The following is an 18401-nucleotide window of genomic DNA, read 5'->3' as shown; positions in this document are numbered from 1 at the left end:
AAATTCCTCATTTTTTTTCTCTGCGTGCACACTGACATCTTAACAACAAATATAAAATCAGTCAGAATGTGTTTTTATAATAGTACAGAATAGAGCAGGGTGAATTACTTGCAGTATTTTTGCATCAGAAATTGTAAGGGCTCATTTTTGTTCTGCAAAATATTTACAGAATAGAAGCAATTTTATTAAAAATGGAAAGACTGACATTTTTGTGTGGAACTTTTGGCATTGTTTTTTTTTTTAAATTTCATGTTAGGTTGGTTGTGATTTGTCACAAAAGACTCCTGATATTGGTTCCATGGATGGCTAAGCCAATTCTATGTGGTCAGAAGTCCCTGTGACTCATTTTCTCAAAGGGAGGGGAACATAGTTATTGCTCTACTTTTTTAAGCCAGCCAGAAACAGGGGTTAATAGCAACAGGGAGCAGTTCTATGCTGCTTTCCTCTGGGGTGTATGCATAAGGGCTGCTTATTGGCCTCCACAACAAGACCACATTAGATGTCAAAGGTTTTCCCTGGCAGCTATGTGAAAACATCAAAAAGGAGACACCTTTGATATTGCAGAGTAGCAAGTTGCTTGTTTTTCCTCCTTACCCGCCTGGAGAAGAAAACATCATGTGGGGTTGGTGGGAAATAGAGTCAGGGTCGAGGGTCTGAGATAGGGTGTCCACCCCACACAGAGACAAATTAGGCCAGTTAACTTATAGGCTGCACCTAGAGGAAAGCCAGGGCATGTTAAGTCCTAACTGGTTGATGAAGCCCTGTTGGGGGAAGAGCTGGGCTGCGTTTATAAAGCCTGGAAGCTGGAAACAGAAGGGGACTGCATGGAAGTGGTCTGTAGTCCCTCCCTGGGAGAAGGGACGTGTGGTTGGGGCAACAGAGGCAGGCAGCCTCTGGTTAGTCCCTGGGAGGAGAGAGTTGGGGGCTGGCAAACCCAGGGGAGTAGGGAGATCCAGAAGGTATGGAAGAAATTCAGGGAAAGGCAGCAAGTTTCTAGGCTGCTGACTAGAGGGTCTGTGAGCTGGAACCCAGAGTAGAGGATGGGCCCGGGTTCCCCTGCCAGTCACTCAGGGAGTGGTCTCTGGGGTAGCGAATGAAAAGTCTGCCTGAGACTGCTGGAAAGAAGAAACTTTGGCTCACCCATGGAAGGGGAAACTGCATAGCGACCTGGCTGGATGGCCAAGTAACAAAGAGGAGGCTGCAGTTCCTGGAACAAGAAAGGAGCCACAGACAGAGGAAGAGACATAGTGATGGAGTGTGACCCCTGGAAGGGCTGTCAGCTGGGCAGAGCTAATCCTCAGAATTTCCAGGAAGGTGGTGCTGTCCAGTGGTGTGTAGAGTCCCCTGTCATAGGGTCATTTGATCAGATGGGTCCTCCAGATGATCACATTAGCATCTGAACTCTGAAATTTGTCAGGTTCTGCCATCATGGTATTGGCTATGTTGAGGGTGGCATATAGCAAGTTTTACATGCAATTTAGCCACAGTCAGAGCGGCTTACAGCCTACTTTGATACCTAGTTTGCTGGGATTGGCAGTATTCCCCTCATAGTCTTAGTGTGCAGGTGATCAGATTCAGTAATGCTTTGGATATTCTGTGCAGTCCTGGTGGGAGAGGAATGGATTATCTGCTGGCAGAACATAACAGTTACCACTGTCCCTCCGCCTCAGCTCACTAACTTGGCTCCTGCTACCCAAAACTCTGGCTTAAAGTCACATGCTTCTTCAACTGGCCCCTCTTTGTGTATCTGGAAGAAAACATAAAGTCATCATTGATAAAGTTGGCAGATGACACAAACATTTGGTTGGGGTAAAGAATGAAGAGGACAGGTCACTGAAGCAGAGCAATAAGGATAATTTGGTACGATGGATGCAAGCAAACAATAGGCATTTTACTGTGGCTAAATGTATACCTCTAGGAACAAAGAATGCAGGTCATAGTTACACGCTGGGGGACTGTGTCCCAGGAAGCAGTGACTGTAAAAAAAGATTTGGGATCATGGTGAATAATCACCTGAACATGAGCTCTCAATGTGATGGTGTGGCCAAAAGGTCTAATGCGATCCTTGGATACATAAATGGAACTCTTGAATAGGAGCAGATAAGTTATTATACATATGTATATGGCACTGGTGCAGCTGCTGCTGGAATACTGTGTCCAGTTCTGGTGCCCACACTGCCAGAAGGATGTTGATAAATTGCAGCGGGTTCAGAGAAGAGCCATGAGAATGATTAAAGGATTAGAAAACCTGTCTCATAGTGATAGACTCAAGGAGCTCAATCTATGTATCTTAACAGAGAAGGTTTAAGAAGCGTCTTCATCACAGTCTATCTATATAGAGAACAAATAGGATTTTCAATCTATCCGATAAAATTATAACACAATCAATGGCTGGAAGTTGGAGCTAGACAAATTCAAACTGGATATAAGGGATACATTTTTAACAGTGAAGGTAATTAACCATTGGAACAATGTACCAAGGGGTCAAGGCGGATTCTCCATCACTGGCAATTTTTAAATCCAGATTGGATATTTTTAGAAAGACATGCTCTAGTTCAAAAGGAATTATTTTGGGGAAGATCTGTGACCTGTGATACACAGGAGGTCAGACAGGTGATCACAATGGTCCTTCTGGCCTTGGAATCATTGGATCTATGGCTGTAGAGCACGGGTTCTCAAACATTTTTTGCTGGGACCCCCTTTGAAAATGTTACAGGCCATGACAACCCCCGCCACAAAAATGATGACCCGTCCCCATGCCATGCCATCCTTACTGGCATGCTCAGCGGCTGACAGCTCACAACCCCCTCATAATAACTGTGACCCCCTGAGGGGTCACGACCCCCAGTTTCAGAACCCCTGCTGCAGTGGGAAGAAGAACCTCTGCATGCAAGACCTAATAGAAGAGCCTGACTGTTATGTTTCACAGCATACAAACAGAGAAATTAAAAAAACGTAAGAACTTTTGCTGGAAGGTCACAACCAAACACTGCTTTATGTCTTGAAATTCAGAAACACACAGGAACCCCAAAAGAGAGAGAAACAAAACAGGCTGCTCCCTAAAACAGATGCACAATTTGCCTTCTTCTCCCTGGGCCCTGCCTTGATCTAGCTGGCTGACTGCAAAATGACTCTTGTAGAATCAGAATCACATGTTTCTCCCCAGAGCCCTCTACCCTGCAAGCATGACTAGGGCCATGTCTATGCTGACGGAGGCAAATTCGCTGCCGCCAGATCGATCTTTCTGGATCGATTGAGCAGTCAGAGTAGATCCGCTCAATTGATCAGGCAGTCGATGCTGGTAAACCAGCCCCTCAAGTAGTGCAGCGCAGTGTAGACAGCACGCAGAAGGGAAGCAGAGCAGTCGACATGAGTTACGCCAGCTACTCTGTGTAATTTGCGTAACTCCCGTCGACTGCCGCCGAATCTCTAGGTAAATGTAGACCAGGGCTTTTAATTTTTACGGTTTTCAATACATCATGCTGAAGAGAGGCCCATGCTTGTTGCTTCAGTTGAGAAGGTGTCTGCATGACTGCCTACTCCCTCATAGGCACTCTGGTTGCCTGCACCAACTCTGAGATGTTTGTCTCTATCTGCATCGTGGTGGGATGGTGCAGTGTCTGTTGTAGAGATTTTAGTGCTTCCTGTCAGCTAGGGCTGAATCCTGACTTTACAGGTCCCTGTCTTGCTAAGTAAGAGCAGCCCCAAAGCAATAAGAAAGCATATTTTCACCACTGCCCTGCTTCCACTCAACAAAATGATCTGGCTGCGATGTCACCCCTATCACATCCCTTTAACTTCCCTCCATGGGGCTGTTGTTGCCTTGGTCACCTCACTGCTCTGCCTGGGTAGCTCAGCATGATGAGGGTGCAAAACGGGGGACAGATCCCTTTGCTACTTGTGATGGCAGAAAACAGAGCATATCTGAGAAAAATGTGGGAAGCCTCAAAATTTTGCAGAAAAACAAATAAAGAGAAGGCTCAAAACCCAGGAAAAATGATTGTATGAAAAAGTTAGCGCCAAATTTGGAGAGAAAATGTTCCACAACATCAACCACTCTAGTATGGAGTTCGTTACTGCTGCTGTAGTGGCGCGTGTGTGTGTGGACGTGCAAGGATGAGCTGCATTTTAGCATGACTGTCTTTAGTTGCTTCATTCTCTAGTGCAATGGTTCTCAAACTGGGGGTCACAACCCCTCAAGGGGTCATGACGCCCAGTTGTGGGGGTCGCAAGCTGCTGGCCGGGTGGCGGGACTGTGAGCAGCAGGGTTGCGAGTGAGCAGCCCGGACCCCCGGTTGGGCGGCGGGGCTGCCACCAGCCCCAATGGGCAGCGGAGCTGTCAGCAGCAGCCCAGACCCCCAACTGGGTGGTGGGTTCTCAGCAGCCTCGACCCGCGACTGGGCAGCGAGGCTGTGAGAGCCCTGGCTGGGAGGCAGGGTGGCCAGCATCCCTGATCTCCGGCTGGGTGGCATGGTTATCAGCAGCATCCCTGACCCCCAGCCCAGTGACAGGGCTGTCTGCAGTCCTGACCCCTCTCTGGGCACTGGGGTTGCCAGCAGCAGCCCCGACCCGCAGCCGGGCAGGGCTGTGAGAACCCTGACCCCCAGCCAGGCGGGGGGCTGTCAGCAGCAGCCCCGACCCCATCCAGATCAGAAGCCCCAACTTGGCCAGGAGGCGGGTTCTTAGAAGACCCATCCCCGGGTAGCCCTGACCCCAGCTGCTGGTTACCGCCACAGTTTGTGACCGGTATCAGTTTCTGCAGCCCAGACCACCACCAGTGAGGCTGTGATTGAGCCAGTAGCCCGGCTAGGTGTGGTGCTGTGAATGACCCCCACACCAGCCCTGCTCTGCCTTCAAAGAAACGGCTCCAAAAAGAAGTTTGCCCAGGGCGCCATTTTTCCTATGGCCAGCCCTGGGAGTCATGGACTGAGACAACAACATTACAACATCAGAAGGCTTGATTTCAAGAAGTACTTTATTATTTAACAGTCAGAGACACAGGCGCATACTTTGTCCTGAAAATAATGACCACTTCTACCGTTAAAACAGCTAAAAGCCCAAAGTATCTGGAGTCTTACATAAAACACGTTTTACCAGCATTGTTGGCTCTGGTATTGAAAAACCGCAATGCGTCATTTACTGCAAAGTTTTGTTCACTGAATCGATGAAACCATGCAGACTGCAGCGACATCTTGAAACTAGACATCCTGAGCATAAAAATCAAAATGTGGATTTTTTCAAATGCATAGAAGAAGCAACAAAGAAAGCCAGGCTTGATGCAGATGGAAGTTTCCGACAGCAAACGTCCTCAGCTGTGGAGGCCTCTTATGCTGTGTCACTACAAATTGCCCGTACCAAAATGCCACATACAATAGGTGAGGAGTTATTCTGCCAGCATGCAAAGATATTTTGTCACTTATGCTTGGCAATGATACTGTCAAAAAGCTTAATATTCTTTCCATGTTGAATGATCCTGTAAAACGCAGAATATGTGAGATGTCTGAAGATATCAAAAAACAAGTTGTGCATGAAATTGAACATTCTGCTTTCAGCATGTTCCAGCGGTGTACTGAGAAGGTGCCGGGCTGGCCCTTTATGACGTACAGGAGGTGGGGGGTGCAGGATGCTCTGAGGGGCGCAGAGCCTCCTGCGCCCTCCGCCTGTCGTGAAGGGCTGGCCCAGAGCGCACTTACCCGCTGTTCCAGCCCCACAGCCCGGTGCTGGCTCAGATGGGGTGGCCTCACTCCCCAGCCTGGGGGGAGGGGCCAGGCAGGCCCTTCATGATGTGTGGCGGGGGGCGCAGGAGTGGGAACAGCCGTCCCTCAGCCTCCTGCGCCCCCTGCCCTCTGCCCGTCATGAAGGGCCAATCCGGCGCACACCCCCAAGCTGGGGGGTGAGGCCGCCCCCCCATCCGAGCCAGTGCTGGACTGCAGGGCTGGAGCAGTAGGGGCGAAGGAGGCTCTGAGCAGCGCCCCTCAGCACCTCCCCACCCGCATGTTGTGAAGGGCCGGCCTAGCCTCCCTCCCCAGGCTGGGGGAGTGAGGCTGCCCCATCCAGGCCAGCGCCGGTGTGGGGCTGCAGTGGGAGAGGTGGTGCTGTGCTCTGGGTAAGTGCAGGGAGTGGGGGGTGGCAGAGCCAAGCCTGCATTTGCCGCCCCCCCCCCCCCCCCCAGGTACAGACCTCCCTCCCCAGGGCAGCTGGGGTGTGGCTCCGGGACCCCTCCTGCCCTGCGTGTGTGTGGGCGTGAGACATGGGGGGCGCAAATGTAGGCTTGGCCCCAGGGCGCCGGAGACCCTCCACATGCCACTGGCATGTTCAGCCTGCAATTTGATGAAACTACTGATGTTACTAACTGTGCAGGATGCTCTGAGTTCTTATTCTGTAAACAACTTGAAACAACCACAACCACACAGGCCATTTTCAATAACGTGAATGCCTTTTTTGAAAGCAATGGCATTGAGTGGAAAAATCTTTGTGGTATCTGTACCGACAGTGCTCCAGCTCTAATGGGTGCACGGTCTGGCTTTCAGCAGAAGGTAAAGTGCGTGTCACCTAATGTGATTGTCACTCATTGTGGAATCCATCGTCAAGACCTAGCTGCAAAGACATTGCCAATGTGCCTGAATGCTGTGATGGATGTTGTTATGCAAGCAGTCAACTACATTGAAGTGCATGCTCTGAAGAGTCGTCTCTTTTGGGAGCTCTGCAACGAAATGGGTGGTGAATATGAAGTTCTGCTTTTCCATACTAAAGTTCTAGAGGATGTGCATTAAAGCGTGTGTTTATACTTTGTGAAGAGACGGCAGAGCTTTTCCTGCAAAAGGACAAACAAAAGCAGAATGAAAAGTTCAGTGACAAGAAATGGCTTCTCTGCTTGGTATACCTAGTTGATATCTTTGATAGCCTTAATGACCTCAATCTGTCACTTCAGGGAAAAAAATCAACATTAATAGACATGAGTAATAAAATCAGAGCTTTGCAGATCAAGTTGGATCTGTGGTGCAAGAAGCTGGACACAGACAGATATGGCATGTTTCTGACACTTTCCTCATTCAGCAAGGAGGAGGAGGGAGTCAACATTGATAGTGTTCTCAAGTCAGCTATCAGTGAACATCTGAGAGCCCTTCATGAAGAGTCCTTGCACTAATTACCAGCACTACCAGAAGCACTTCATTCCTTGGTGAAGAACCCTTTTAGTGTGACCTACTGAGGATATTCATGCACAGGAACAGTTTATCGACATGATCAATGATGATGAAGTGAAAGCAAAACTCACACAGCTGCCTCCAAACCAGTTCTGGTGCTCTGTTGCAAGTGAATACCCACATGTGTCTGAAATGACCTTGAGAGTCCTTCTGCCGTTTCCCACTACCTATGAATATGAGAATGGATTCTCCACCTTCTCACAATAAAGACGAAATCTCGAAATTGGCTTGATGTGAAGGATGACATCAGATGCGCCCTTTCTAAAACAACGCCAAGAATAAAACTTCTTGTATCAGATAAACAGCATCATCCATCTCATTGATTTTTGGCTGCTTCTGGTGATTAATTGCTGTCAAGTATTAAAATAAAATTCTACTTAAAAATAACTTATGCTTATAACAATAATTCGATAAAAATGTGTTTTAGTCTTAATTTAAAAGCAGTTAGGAAAGGTAAATTCATTTTAAGCAATAGCATTTAAATTTAGCATTGAACATAGTGTTAAATATTAAAAAATGTTTTTTAATTTCTAAGGGGGGTCACACTCAGAGGTTTGCTCTGTGAAAGGGGTCACCAATACAAAAAGTTTGAGAACCACTGCTCTAGTGTATCTTGGTGTTCATGAAGGTGAGAAACTAAATAGCATTGCTCTGAGCTGTAGTGCAGGCAGGTTACATAATTTACAGTCTCTTTTCCCTGACTGCAGCTCTGCCAATTAACTGAAATCATGACCTGCAGCAACCCTATTATTTCAATCTTTGAGTAAGTATTAAGGGCCCTATCCTGAAAATAGTCGTATTTGTGCTTAACTTTACTCATGCGAGAACTCCATTGAAGTTAATAGGATTACTCCTGGGACTAAAGTAACACATTTGTCTTCCTGTTTGCAGGATAAAAACATTAGTTTGTAAATTGAAGCACTTGAAAATAAAACAAAAGTCAAAACTAGACCTGCAAGTTTGACAGAATGCCCCTCTTCAGATTCACCTCTCTCAGCCAGACATGTTGCTAACTATGGGAGAATAAATGTTAGTCTAACCAGAATAAACTGAAGTAGGCATCAAGGAGCAAAAGCATAAATTTGAGACTTAACAGTTCTACACTGTTTGGTGGAAGGCTGGACCACCCCCAGCCTGCTCCTCACCATGGTCATTTATTGAAAACCTGCTTTTTATGAGTTGTGGAATATCTGTCTCGAATAGAAAGCAGGTGCTACTTCATGAACAGTAGCAGCCTGAGTTTTCAGGGGTGCTGAGCACCTGCATCTCACATTTTCAGACATGCTGAGCACGCTGAGTGCCAAAGAGGCTCCTGTCAGACGCCAGGAGGAATGGAGCAGTGGTCTGAGGGCTTGAAGACCTCTAACAGCCAAGTTTTTAGTGGGCTGTCAGAATCAGTTTTATTAACTATAATATTTATGATTTTTAGCACAGTAGTATATAAATATTACAATGTTAAATCAAACTAATCCTTCTGAGCACTGGATGTGCACCAAACAGGCCCCTCTAAATTTAGCAGCTCTCTTCCTCATACTTGGAGAATGCCAGCACTGAGTTTTCTGGGATGAGGAATGGTAAGCCCAGGGGAGACACTTAACAGATTAGTCCAGTAGCCCACTGGCTCTGGAATGCAGTAACCTGTGGTGCCTCCAAACTTTGGACCAGACTTCAGTCTCTTACTCCTGGTGCTGGAGGGAGCATATTCCACTTTTGTCTTGTAGGAGCAATGTAATACATGAGCTCTGGAGGGAGTAGTGTGCAATGTTCTTCACTTCAGAAGCTCGCTGTGCTGCATAGGTTTGGGGAAAGGGTGAAAAACAGGGAGATTCCAGAGGCTTCCTACCAATCAGGGACAAAAAGAGTTTATGTAAATCTTTCATTTGCAGTGGTAAATTTAGGGCTTTTGCTCTAGATGAGGGAACTGGCTCCTTTATCCAACTTTTTAAAATAATTTTGTGATAGAATGAACTTCCTCCTGCACCCACATTTATCCCAACATTCTTTACAGCTTCACCTCCTTCACTCTGTATACATTTCTACGGCTGTGACTGCAGTGCTGTCCCTTGGATGTAATAGTGGAAAGAGCATTCCATGAGCTAAAAAGAAATGGTTACTGAGCTGGCCTTAAAAGCATCTAGTTTCATCATTACTTCTAGCATTATTAGTGTTTTACCACTTCTGTGGTGGTTGCATAAGAAGGCAGGCCTTAATTCTTCTCCACAAACCACAAGTATCTGAGGCAAATAACAGCGGGGGACTGTCCGATTTTCTCTTTATTGTATGAGTTTTTCTCTCTCCAGTCCTAATTGCCACCTTTTCTTTTCTCCTATCTATGGTTCTTCTTTGAGTGCTTGCTCATGTCCATTCTGATTTCGGTGTGTGTGCATGCCACGTGCACTGGTGCCTGAAATTTTTCCCTTAGTGATACCCGTAGGGCTGGCTCTCGCGCCCTCTGCAGCAGTGCGCATATGCACTTGTATATAGGGCGCTGCTGGCCCCCTCCCTCTCAATTCTTTCTTACTGCCCATGAAGGTTCTGGAACAACTCTCTTGTTCTTGCAAGTCTCAGTTTGCCTAGTGGATTTTTGCTGTTTTTCTAGTCTATATACTTGTTAAATTAGTAGTTAGAAGTTAGATTATTAGTTAGCGAGTTTACCCTGGGTCAGGGCATGCCCCGGTCTCCAGGATTTAAAACCTGCACTTTGTGCAAGAAGCCTATGCCACTGAGTGACCCACACCAAAGCTGTTTCAAGTGCTTGGGGGAAATTCACGTCTCCGAAAAGTGTAAGATCTGTAAGGGCTTTCACCCACGAACTAAGAAGGACCAGGACATTAGGCTTAAGGCCCTTCTGATGGAGTCAACTCTCTGACCAGCACTGGAGCCGAGATCGGATTTGGGACCGAGCACTGCGGCATCGACCAGGTGTTGCTCTGGTGTTGCGGTCAGACTCTGGTGTTGCAATCAGCCCGGCATTGTTCAACATCCCCGTCGCTGAAGAAGCGTCCCAAGAAAGTGCATCCCATGAGAGAATATTCTCCGGCCTCAAAGCTGGCTAAGAAAAGTTCAGGGAAACTAGAATCAACCCGGAGAGGGTCTCCGCCTGTACAGACATCGAGCCTGGCACCTGAACCACCGCCAACTCCGGGGAGCATCAGAGGCCCACACTGCCTGTTGGTCCCTTCCATGCCTGAGGCGTTCCAGGTGATGAAGGACCTATTAGAGCCATGCTGGTGCCACCTACTCCACAAGAGAGCAGACCGTCACAGTGAGGAGCGGACACCCTGGCAGGGGGTTCGTCAAAGGGGAAGTCGGCGTTAGCACAGCTGCAGTGCCCCCCATCAACAGGTCATTGATTGCCAGTCCCACAGCGGTCACCAGATTCTCCGCACCGATTCCTGGCACTGAGAGAGGTCAGGTTCGTGCCTCTGGTCACAGGACATTAGGTGCCGATCCCCAGAGTGACGGCACCAATCTGCCGAGAATCGGCTTCGTCCTTGGAGCGATGCAGTTCCCAAGCTCACGGCACTGCATGTTGGTGGCAAGCAGCGGGTCACCGGAGCCCTGGCACCGCGCGAGTCTTTACAGAAAACCAAAGGACAAGATGTAGTCAAGGCATAGTCAGCGCTCAGGCTCTCAGCATCGCTCCCCGATGCCGGAATTCCAGCAAAGTAAGGCGGGAAAACAGGTGGCGTCAGCACCCCCGTGGTCACTGGGGTATACCCTTTCTGACTTGGGAGAGGAGGTCATTGTTCCCCTGAAGGATCAGGCTGCAAATCACCTAACAGAATTCCCTATGCCGCCACAGAGGGGGGAAAGGGGTGGCTGCAAGGACAATGGGCTGGACCTTGGCATCTTTGGAACCCTTGGAGGTTCCCACAACCCTTGGTGCCTTACCCGCTCTCATCCATGGGAACTTCGGTGCTGCGCTCGTCCAAGGATCCAACCACGGCACCAATCTTAGATGTCGACTCAGACCATGAGGAGCTGCTCTCGGGCAGCCCGTTGGTGACCACCCCGACTAGGGAAGAGGTCTCAGCCTTCCCCTAGCTACCAGCCTCCTCTTCCTCCTCACCAGATGAGGCAGTAGCAGGCCCCTTTCATGCTGCCCCACTGGAGGACTGCAGGTTGCACCAGGAACTGTTGAAGCGGGTAGCAGCCAATCTGGGCCCCAAGATTAAGGAACGCGCAGAGCCTGTAGATGAACTCTTTGCCATCTTGGCATCTGCAGCCCCTTCAGGGTGGTACTTCCGGTGCATGAAAGAGTAGTGAAGCTGGCCAAGACTTGTGGCAGACCCCAGCCTCTCTACCCGCCCACATCCAAGCAGGCAGAGAAGAAATACTATGTGCCCGGTAAGGGGTTTGAGTACTTGAACACCCACCCAGCCCCGCGCTTGCTGGTGGTTGTGGTGGCCAATGAGCGTGACAGACAGGGACAAATGAGCTCAACACCAAAGAACAAAGACGCCAAAAAATTAGATTTGGTCGTAAAGTTTATTCGACTGCAAGCCTGCAGCTGAGGGTGTCCAACCAGCAGGCGTTGTTGGGTCGATACCATTTTAACATATGGCAATCGCCAGAGAAGTTTACTGACTCCCTCCCACAATCCTCCAAACAGGAATTTGAGGCGATCCTGGATGAGGGAAGGACAGTGTCCTGAGCCTCCTTACAGGCAGCATCAGACACAGCTGACTCTGCCATATGTTAAAATGGTATCGACCCACTGCAGAAGGTGCTAGAGCCGGCCCTATGGGTACCACTAAGGGGAAAAATTTCCAACACCGGTGCATATGCACGCACATGCACCTAAATCAGAATGGACATGAGCAACACATCTCGAAGAGTAACAGTTACGAGGTAAGCAACCGTTTTATCTCATCAACGCTAGTCTTGAACACTAGGAATAAATGTGAATTTGTATGAACGTGTACTCTTATGCTGGACAGCATGTGGACAGTTGATCTGAATGCTGACATCTTCTTGATGGGAAAACACAACTCACTGCATGTGTAGATATTTTCTTGGATTTTTTACCTTTAAGTGATTTTATTTTCAGATTAATGAAGTACAAAATGGGGCAGGCCTGCGGAGGTGTAAATAATTCTGATGGAATATTCTAGTGTTCTTTCATTGTTCACACTCTGGATGTGTGTTTTTTAAAAAAAATCGGATGGATAAAGGGACATATATATATTTTGTTTAAATTAAGCTGTAATGAAACGTGCTAACTTTTTTACTACTATGTTTCTCAAATATTTATAATTGTAGTAAACTTTTTTAACTGCTTGATGTTGTTAGAGTTAAAAACATATCAACAGTATTTTTCTTAAGGCCAGTAAACCTTTCAGGGCCATAGTGAAAGTATGCCTCAGGTTTTTATTTTCATAGGATACCGAATAGTCCTTGACAAGGAAAACACAAATCAGACTTTCATTATCCATTTTAAGGGCTTTTTCATTTGAAAGATAGGATGCCATTCTTTCAAATACTTAAAATGTTCCAATACTGGTTAAATGCTTTTCATTTGTCATATTCAGCAGTAGCATCAAGGACAAGCAGATGTCAATAAAAGACATTGAAAGACAGCATCCATCTGACCTTTTTCTGAATAAACAAATGAATAAAAAGAGAGCCAAAACTTTCTTAGGTAGCAAGTTCCATAGAAAAGTACTCTTTAGTAACGTAGGGGTCAGGGGCCGACTCTTCTCCAGAGAGAGACTTTCTGAAGTTTATTTCTCTCTCCCTTCAAGAAGGCAAATGAACCGAGAAAGGCTTGTTTGAAGCAGGTAGAATCTCAAGGTTAATATACATGTATACATAGTGCTTTTCTTCCATGGAGCTCCATTTTATACAATTGGGAGACTGAGGCATGGAAGCTAAGAGACCTGCACAGGATCATCCAACAAGGCAAAAGAAGAGTGAGTAATAGAATACAAGTTTCCTAAATCCTAATTTGGAGCAATAGCCACAGTACCACACGGCCCAGGCAAGGCAAACTGGATGAACTTTTTGTTCTGTGTTTGTACAGCACCTAGCACAAGGAGGTTCTGGTTCAAGACTGGGACTCCTAAGTGCTGCCACAGTATAAATCATCACCAGTATCATAATCTCCATTTACTTTTTAGAATTAATTCCTCCCCCCACTTTGCTTGTGTCTTTACTCTTTGCAGTTCTATCTATCCAGGTACTTACATGGCCACCATATAACCTGAGTTCCTCATAATTATTAATGTATTTTATCCTCCCACCACTTCTGTGAGGAATCAGACTCAGGAATCTTGGCTTTTGGTCCAATGCCCTATTCCTAGATGGTCCTTCCTCCCAGTTTTGACAGCTGTCAGGTTTTAAATTTTTTTAATAATGCTCTTGTCATGAGGAAGAAACAGTTAAAAAAACTTTACCTTTATAATCCTTTGGGCTGTGGTCCTGAACAGGGCTTTTATTTCTGTTGCACCATAGGTTCTCACTTTTCATTGAGGACAGGCTGGCTTTAATTCTGTATGCTATTCTTAGACTCCTGTACAAGTCCTGAATGTTTAATTTCAGATCTTTTGATCAGCTTCCAGCCAGAAATTCATTCCCTTGAGATGAAAGATTTCAGGGAAAAGGAACTAGAAAATGAGGGGAGGCACTAGAGCTCTTGCACTAAAAGGACATTTTAGTTTCATCCAGTTTAAAGCCACAGGGAACCATTACTTCATCTAATCTGACTTCCTGGATAACACAGGCCATTAAATTGCACTCAGATACTCCTATATTGAGCCCAATAACTTGAGTTCTTAGCCTCTTTTCAGTACAGTTTTAGTCCAGTCTTTGTTTACATGACAAAAAGCTGGGTGCAGTTGGGGCTGAAGCGATATGAAATACATGTTAACTAAGATGGGTGCTATAAGCAACGCATGTCCAATAGCAAAACAAAAAGCTTATTGACAAAAAATTGGGGGCTTGGTTTCCTAAGATTCTGCGTTTCATTGACTTCCATTAAAATCAGTGGAAGCTGAGGGCACTCAACATTTTAAAGGTTCAAACTCTGACGGCTCATTTATTCAAAAGTTCATCCTTGTTGCCCTGATTCCTCCAGGCAGTTAAGCACGTGTTTAATTTCATCCCTACTGGCACAGCACAAACCTAAAGCTGGTTGGAAAGCTGGACATTTTTTTGGTGAAAATTTTCATGAAAAGTTTGTCCTTTGGAAGGGAAAAAAAAAAAAAAGGAAATTTAAAAAAATTCCAACTAGTTCTCCATGGGATTCTAATACACAAGAAACAGAGGAACAATTATCACTGGATAGAGCAGTCCAGGCTGCTGTTGACTTTTGTGATCTGGACTTCCAACAGGGTTGAGTAAATCCATCAAACTGATTCTTGTGACCCAAGTGAAATTGCACTCTGTCTCCAGAGGAGAGTGGCTACTACATTAATTCATGATGTGGCTTAGTCTTTCAGTGAGTCAAGATTCAAGCCCACTTACTTTGGTTTACACTAATTTAGCAGCGGGTGATTTGCCTCTCCAGTTACTTCAGTTCTTAATGTCTGGCTAGACTGTAATGGCAAGGTGTGATTGAACTACCATACCTCAACGACCTTTAATCTAATTAGTTTGGGCCCATAGTGAAGCCATAGCAACCCGGGCTGTAGCAGTGTGGGCTAGCTCTGCAGGTAATTACCCAGGGCTATCAGCAGGTTTGTACATCCCATGCTGAAGCTCACACTACCGTGGTTTCACTGCTCACCCAAGCTAGTTAGACGAAAGATTGCTCAGGTATGTCAGCTCGAGATGTAGCACCACCTTGTGATTGCAGTCTAGACATACTCTTTTTTGACTCTGACTTATATGCCTTGCAGAAGATCTGCAAGGAATGGGTGATTTTTATTTATTTATTTTTTCACTCTCCAAGACTACAATGGGCCTTATCCTTGACTGAGTGAACTTGCTGTTCTTCGAGTGCTTGCTCATGTCCGTTCCACTAGAGGTGTGTGCATGCCTCCGTGCATGGCTACCGGAACTTTTTTCCCCTTAGCAGATCCGGTAGGGCCGGCCTCGGTGCCCCCTGGAGCCCTGCGCACATGCCGCAGTATATGAGACGCTGCCGGACCTAAGCCCCCTCAGTTCCTTCTTTCCACCCATGATGGTTACTGGAACTGCCTGTGCTTGCATTGCAAGCGCTTAATTCCCCGTGTTTTGAACTTTAAGCAATGATTTTTTGTGTTAATTAGTTAGTTAGCTTAATAACTGTTGTTAGTGGTAGTTAGAGACTTTGAGATAGTCTGGCTGAGACTTTACCTGGAGTGGGTATGCTCCAGCCTCATGGCTTCAGGCCATGTGCTTCTGGCGGGAAGGCTTTTCCGCTAAGTGACCCCCACTGCCTGAAGCTCAGGGGGGAAGCCTTCATAAGGAGAGGAATGGATCTGCAAGGTTTTCAGACCTCCAGAAAATCCACCTGAAAGCCTGGCTCATAGAGCCCCCGACCGGCTCCAAGCAAACCCACTCCGCTGCGGTACCCAGCATGCCATCAGTGCAGAGGGCACTGTCGGCACTGATCCGACTCAGGACCGGGAAGAGACGGAATCAGTGCTTGGAGTGCAGATACTCTCCTGCACCGTCGAAGCAGGCGGGATGGAGCACTGCTCCGTACCGAGGTCAGATCACAGAGACCTGCTGCCTGAGCCAGCATCTCCAGCCAGGGAGCCTCCCCCGACTCTTGGGAGTGGGGGAGCCCCTCGGCACCTACCGGCACCATTGACTTCGGAGGCCGTCAGGCGGCAAGAGCCTTGTTGGCCTTGCATACGCCACCGCTGCCCATACCTCCACGAGAGAGAAGGGGCTGGCATTATGGGGGAAGCCCATGTTGGGACCCCCTGAATGGCTCTGGAGATCGCCAGCACGGTGAGGAAGATCTCCTGCAGACCGGTTTCCTAGGGTGAGCAGAAACACTTCCCCAGAAGTTATCCCAGGTCGCGGTCGCTAGACTGACCTGCATCGAGGAGGAGAGCAAAGTCACCCATCCGACACCAGTCTTGACCCCCCTGGCACCAGGTGAGGTCCATCCCACCGTTCCCACTCTCCGACAGCGAAGAGTTTGCCCACAATGATGCAGCACTGATCCCGGTCACCGGAGACAGACTCGGCACCAAGGAGTTCACCCCCTGCACCGAGGCAGCGCTGAAGGATTCGCCCCACACCGAGGCTGCGCCAAACTCGGTTGCTGGAGACAGACTCGGCACCGAGGAGGTCGCCCCGCACTGAGGCCGCGCAGAACCTGGTCCCCGGAGTTTGACTCAGCGCCGAGATGCATGCAGAGTACAAAGTCCTCGGTACTGGGATGACACCCTGGTCAGCCCCGCTCGCCGGACTGTTGTCCGTGTGCCTGCTCCTGCCGCAGCACCCACATCGAAACTGGTAGTCGAGGTCGTCAACGTTGTGAGGACGCTCTCCGGAGTGACGGAGCACCTGTGGATCTCCGACTCGGAAGCACTGCCTCCCCTGCCCCTGGGCTCGGTACCACACAGTGAGAGCCCACTGTGGTCTTTTGGTTGTGTCTCGGTTTCCCTTTGGGGAAGTAGTCGCTGGAGGAGCCACCTCCAACGAAAGGTGCCAGAGCCCCAGGTGCAGGTAGTCCCGGATGGCCTCAGAAGCAATGGTCGCCCCAATGGCAGTGTGGAGGCCTAGGGAGTTTCCGGGGAGGGGGACAGGACCACGGTTCATCAACCCTTGGGATGCAGTGTGTGCCTCGGGTACAGGAGAAAGGGCCACCATTCGCCCTCAGACAACGACTCAGCCCCATGAGCAGGGACTCCTGTGGGGACCGCCTGTTGACGGGACGAGGTGCTGCGGCCCTCCAATCCCCCCCCCTTCCCCGCCGGATGAAGCACGCTCCCGGGCCCTGGTTGATTTTAGGGCACACTGGGAACTGCTTAAGAGGTGGCCTCCACCTCGGGGTTGGAGGCGAAGGAGCTAAAGGGGTGTCAGACAGTCTCTTTAATGTGCTATCGGTGGGTCCCCACAGTGTGGGTAGCCCTCTCGGTCTACAAAGGGGTGCTCAAGATGGTGAGGGCCTCGTGGCAAACCCCCTCCTCTGTATCCCGATACCTAAATGAGTGGAGAAAAGTATTACACCCCAGCCAAGGAGTTTAAATACTTGTTCACCACCCTGCCCCAGGTGCCACCAACCACAGGGATAGGCAAGGCAGCAAGGCTCTACTCCAGAGAACAAGGGCGATTGTAAGTCAGACTTGTTTGGAGAAAAAATTGTATTCAATAGCACTACCAGCAAGTAGAAGGTGAGCCTTTGGAGGATCAGTGAGCTGCTTTGCTGAGGCTCTGCCCGGCAGCAGGCGCTGAACTTGTATACTACTGCAGAAGAGGGTACCACGGGAGCTAGAGCAGCGCTCCAGGCATCCTCAGTTGCTGCTGATTCTTTGGGCAGAGCCATACCCCCACCATTGGCATGTTCAGATGTTAGTGGCTGCAATCCCGGGCTGTCCCAAAGGTCCAGCAGCCCATCTGGGGCTCTCCCTTGGACGAGTCAGCCTTGGCTTCGGTTCAGATGGATGCAAAGCTGCGTGGTCTGAAGGACTCCAAGGCCACACTCTGTTCCCTGGGCCATTACATGCCAGAGACCTTTAGGTGTCAGGTAGGTCCCAGGGACAGCAGCAGCAGAGGTGTCAGCCATGGCTATCTCGTGACCTATGGGCAATGGGACAGAGTCAGGGGGTCTAGGAGACACCATCCGCCCTGTGTGTCTCCTTAGGCCCTCAGTAAGGGACATCTCGATGATAGGGCAGTTGGAAAAGGCCCTTCCTGATGGTGCATGCAAGGGCAGCGCCCTAGCCTCTACCCTCCTTCTGGTTCGTGTGGGCCAGAAAACCTTCGGGCCACTGGGTCCTTGATATGGTTCAGTGGGCTAGACCCCTCGGTTGTCTCCGCTCCCCTCCCACCCCACAACACCTCCCCCTTCCTCCCTCTCAGTGGCAATTCCATATCCAAGAGGTTGAGGCCGCCTCAGCCCAGAGCTGTGGGAAAGGTCCCTCAGGGCACGGTGGAAGAGGTTCTCCTTCAGGTACTTCCTCAGCCCTGAGAAAAGGGGATTTAAGGACAGTGTCAGACCTGTGTCGTCTCACAAATACCGCAAGGGACTCAAGTCTCGCATGGTCTCCCCAGCTCCAGTATTGGATACAGGAGCCTGGTATGCCGCCCTGG

General features: G+C 48.6%; 1 pseudogene; it reads left to right on the top strand.

Moving 5' to 3' along the window:
* The first annotated feature begins 6311 nt into the window (after positions 1-6311).
* LOC137156299 (zinc finger BED domain-containing protein 5-like) lies at positions 6312-7147 on the top strand (annotated as a pseudogene).
* Positions 7148-18401: the final 11254 nt, after the last annotated feature.

The sequence above is a fragment of the Emydura macquarii genome, unplaced genomic scaffold (genome assembly GCF_026122565.2).
Source record: "Emydura macquarii macquarii isolate MOO-44397 ecotype Brisbane River unplaced genomic scaffold, CSIRO-AGI_Emac_v2 contig_1424, whole genome shotgun sequence".
In the NCBI taxonomy this organism is placed as follows: domain Eukaryota; kingdom Metazoa; phylum Chordata; order Testudines; family Chelidae; genus Emydura; species Emydura macquarii.
The sequence above is the reverse complement of the archived record's forward strand: the minus strand, read 5'-3'. Positions and strand labels throughout refer to the sequence as shown.